Here is a 5001-nt window from a genome sequence, read left to right as displayed (position 1 = left end):
CATTTTATAGGAATATTTTCTATCTTCAATTCAGAACTCGTTGAACACGCTGGATTTAATCATATGAGGACGAATTTAACGGTGAATAAAAAGGGTAGCATCCATATTCGTATCAGTAGTACTTTGCACATGTTGTTGTGGTCTTCAGTCCAGAGACTGGTTTGATGCAGCTCTCCATGCTACTCTATCCTGTGCAAGCTTCTTCATCTCCCAGTACCTACTGCAGCCTACATCCTTCTGAATCTGTTTAGTGTATTCATCTCTTGCTGTCCCTCTACGATTTTTACCCTCCACGCTGCCCTCCAATACTAAATTGGTGATCCCTTGATGCCTCAGAACATGTCCTACCAACCAACCACTTCTTCTAGTCAAGATGTGCCACAAATTTCTCTTCTCTCCAATTCTATTCAATACCTCCTCATTAGTTACGTGATCTATCCATCTAATCTTCAGCATTCTTCTGTAGCACCACATTTCGAAAGCTTCTATTCTCTCTTTGTCTAAACTATATATCGTCCACGTTTCACTTCCATACCTGGGTACTCCATACAAATACTTTCAGAAACGACTTCCTGACACTTATATCTATTCTCGATGTTAACAAATTTCTCTTCTCCAGAAACGCTTTCCTTGCTATTGCCAGTCTACATTTTACATCCTCTCTACTTCGAACATCATCAGTTATTTTGCTCCCACAAATAGCAAAACTCATTTACTACTTTAAGTGTCTCATTTCCTAATCTAATTCCGGCAGCATCACCCGACTTAATCGACTACATTCCATTATCCTCGTTTTGCTTTTGTTGATGTTCATCTTATATCCTCCTTTCAAGACACTGTCTATTCCTTCAACTGGTCCTTTGCTGTCTCTGACAGAATTACAATGTCATCGGCGAACCTCAAAGTTTTTATTTCTTCTCCATGGATTTTAATACCTACTCTGAATTTTGCTTTTGTTTCCTTTTCTGCTTGCTCAATATACAGATTGAATAACATCGGGGAGCCGGCCGGCGTGGCCGAGCGGCTCTAGGCGCTACAGTCTGGAACCGCGCGACCGCTACGGTCGCAGGTTCGAATCCTGCCTCGGGCATGGACGTGTGTGATGTCCTTAGGTTTAAGTAGTTCTAAGTTGTAGGGGACTGATGACCCCTGCAGTTGAGTCCCATAGTGCTCAGAGCCATCTGAACCATTTAACATCGGGGAGAGACTACAACCCTGTCTCACTCCCTTCCCAACCACCGCTTCCCTTTCATGCCCCTCGACTCTTATAACTGCCATCTGGTTTCTGTACAAATTGTAAATAGCCTTTCACGCCCTGTATTTTACACCTACCATTTTCAGAATTTGAAATACAGTATTCCAGTTAACATTGTCAAAAGATTTCTCTATGTCCACAAATGCTAGAAACGTAGGTTTGCCTTTCGTTAATCTAGCTTCTAAGATAAGTCGTAGGGTCAGTATTGCTTCGCGTGTTCCAACATTTCTACGGAATCCAGGCGACAGCGGCGTCACCTGGCCAGGAATGACTGCTAGTCAGACACACACACGGTGCATGCAGTATCAGTGGGTGTGCTGTCCGTGTGTAGAATGGGAAAAGCGAGCGAACTATCTGCGTTCGACCGAGGGCAGATTGTGATGGTCTCGAGGCTCGTCACGAGCATTTAGGAAACTGCACGACTTGTCGAGCGTTCGAGGGGTGCTGCGGGGGGTGTCTCCAACACGTGCAGAAACCATGGTGAAACCACGTCCAGGCGTCATTACAGATGTCGGACGTCATGGGCTGGGCAGACTGGTAAAACAGGACAGACGGCGAATAGTGTAGAAACATCAGAGTTTATTGCTGGGCAGAATACAAGTGTACCTGGGCACACAGCACACCGATCACTCCTAATGATGAGGTTCCTCAGCCGACGACCGATGCATGAGCCGATGTTAACACCACGACATCGGCGACTACGGGGAGAGATGGGCTCGTGACCATCGGCACTGGACATTGGCGCAGTTGTAGAGCGTTGCACGGTCTGGCGAATCCCGATACCTTCATCATATCGACGGGAGGGAGCGAATCCGTCATGTTCCAGGCGAACATCTCCGTGACATCTGTGCTGCTCGGAGACAAGATGGCAGCGGCACCATTATGCTCCGGGGAACATTAACGTTGGCATCCATGTGTGATGATGATGATGTTTGGTTTGTGGGGCGCTCAACTGCGTGGTTATCAGCGCCCGTACAATTACCCAATCTTTGCTCAGTCCAATTTCGCCACTTTCCTGGATGATGATGAAATGATGAGGACAACACAAACACCCAGTCATCTCAGGCAGGTGAAAATCCCTGACCCCGCCGGGAATCGAACCCGGGACCCCGTGCTCGGGAAGCGAGAACGCTACCGCGAGACCACGAGCGGCGGACGGCATCCAAGTGACCAGAGGAGTTCGTGTAAAGCAGCATGACGGCAAAGGAGTATCGTACACTGGAGTCCACGTACACCCCTTCATGACCATCGTGTTTGCCGACGTCAGTGGCATTCTTCAGCAAGATAGTGCGCCAACTCACAAGGGTAGGAATGCGATTTTGTGGTTCGAAGAGCACAGTGGCGAGTTGTAACTGACGTGCTGGTCCTTCTAATTGCCACATCTGAACCCAATGTATCACATCTGGAATGTGATTGAACGTGACGCTCATCGCCCTCCCTCCCAGAATGAACGAGAGTTACGTGACATGTGTGTGCAGGTGTGCTGCCAACTCCCTCCAACGACCTACCGAGACCCCATTGCTTCCACGCCACGATGCGCCGCCTCTGTTACCCGTGCCAGAGGTAAGCTACACTTAAGAAAGCACTCTGTCTTCAGGCCACAAGTGGCCCATCGGGACCCTCCGACCGCCGTGTCATCCTCAGATGAGGATGCGGATAGGAGGGGCGTGTGGTCAGCACACCGCTCTCCCGATCGTTATGATGGTTTTCTTTGACCGGAGCCGCTACTATTCGGTCGAGTAGCTCCTCAATTGGCATCACGAGGCTGAGTGCACCCCGAAAAATGGCAACAGCGCATGGCGGTTGGATGGTCACCCATCCAAGTGCCGGCCACGCCCGACAGTGCTTAACTTCGGTGATCTCACGGGAACCGGTGTACCCACTGCGGCAAGGCCGTTGCCTTAAGCTACACTACTGGCCATTAAAATTGCTACACCAAGAAAAAATGCAGATGATAAACGGATATTCATTGGACAAATATATTATACTAGAACTGAAATGTGATTATATTTTCACGCAATTTGAGTGCATAGATCCTGAGAAATCAGTACCCTGAACAACCACCTCTGGCCGTAATAACGGCCTCGATACGCCTGGGCACTGAGTCAAACAGAGCTTGGATGGCGTGTGCAGGTACAGCTGCACATGCAGCTTCAACACGATACCACAGTTCATCGAGAGTAGTGAGTGGCGTATTCTGACTAGCCAGTTGCTCGGCCACCATTGGCCAGACGTTTTCAGTTGGTGAGAGATCTGGAGAATGTGCTGGCCAGGGCAGCAGTCGACCATTTTCTGTATCCAGAAAGGCAACATGCGGTCGTGCATTATCCTGCTGAAATGTAGTGTTTCGCAGGGATGAAGGGTAGAGCCACGGGTCGTAACACATCTTAAATGTAACGTTCACTGTTCAAAGTGCCGTCAGTGCGAACAAGAGGTGACCGAGACGTGTAACCAGTGACACCCCATATCATCACGCCGGGTGATGCGACAGAATGGCGATGACGAATACACGCTTCCAATGTGCGTTCACCGCGATGTCGCCAAACACGGATGCGGCCATCATGATGCTATAAACAGCACCTGGATTCATACGAAAAAATGACGTTCTGCCATTCGTGCACCCAGGTTCGTCGTTGAGTACACCATCGCAGGCGCTTCTGTCTGTAATGCAGCATCAAGGGCAACCGCAGCCACGGTCTACGAGCTGATAGTCCATGCTGCTACAAACGTCGTCGAACTGTTCGTCCAGATGGTTGTTGTCTTGCAAACGTCCCCATCTGTTGACTCAGGGTTTGAGACGTGACTGCACGATCCGTTATAGCCATGCGGATAAGATGCCTGTCATCTCCACTGCTCGTGATACGAGGCCGTTGGAATGCACCACGGCGTTCCGTATTACCCTCCTGAATCCACCGATTCCATATTCTGCTAACAGTCATTGGATGTCGACCAATGCGAGCAGCAATGTCGCGATACGATGAACCGCAATCGCGATAGGCTACAATCCGACCTTTATCAAAGTCGGAAACGTGATGGTACGCATTTCTCCTCCTTACACGAAGCATCACAACAATGTTTCACCAGGCAACGCCGTTCAACTGCTGTTTGTGTATGAGAAATCGGCTGTTTGTGTATGAGAAATCGGTTGGAAACTTTCCTCATGTGAGCACGTTGTAGGTGTCGCCACCGGCGCCAACCTTGTGTGAATGCTCTGAAAAGCTGATCATTTGCATATCATAGCATCTTCTTCCTGACGGTTAATTTTCGCGTCTGTAGCACGCCATCTTCGTGGTGTAGCAATTGTAATGGCCAGTAGTGTACATTCGGAAGCCCTCGGCAGACATTACCGAAATAATGAAATAATGAAAGATGTCTTATTGTTTGGCTTGTAAGTATGCTCGTAATTATAGAAAACACAGGTCAAAGGAAGCTCACGTTGAAAGGGATCGTAAGAGCCTGGAAAGTCTAGAGATGAGCGAATGTGAGAGCTACGTCAACATCGAAAACGAAGTGAGAAAAAAAAAGAAAAAAGACCCAGACCGAGTAGGCAGGTGGCCCGTTGGGTATGGAGTGGCCAGCGACAGTACAGACTTGTGATTTGTCTATTATGTCAACAGTATACTGCTCCGTGGAACTATTGTACACTGTCCAGTCACATTAACGCGACAACCCATCAAAAGCCTGAACAACCACCTCTCTCAGCACCGACCGCCGCGAGACGTCAAGGAAGAGATTCAGTGTGCAGC

At 48.7% G+C, this 5001-nt stretch overlaps 1 pseudogene; it reads right to left on the bottom strand.

Moving 5' to 3' along the window:
- Positions 1–3039: 3039 nt before the first annotated feature.
- On the bottom strand, positions 3040–3156 carry LOC126096115 (5S ribosomal RNA; annotated as a pseudogene).
- Positions 3157–5001: the final 1845 nt, after the last annotated feature.

Source organism: Schistocerca cancellata, chromosome 8 (genome assembly GCF_023864275.1).
Source record: "Schistocerca cancellata isolate TAMUIC-IGC-003103 chromosome 8, iqSchCanc2.1, whole genome shotgun sequence".
Lineage (NCBI taxonomy): Eukaryota > Metazoa > Arthropoda > Insecta > Orthoptera > Acrididae > Schistocerca > Schistocerca cancellata.
The sequence above is the reverse complement of the archived record's forward strand: the minus strand, read 5'-3'. Positions and strand labels throughout refer to the sequence as shown.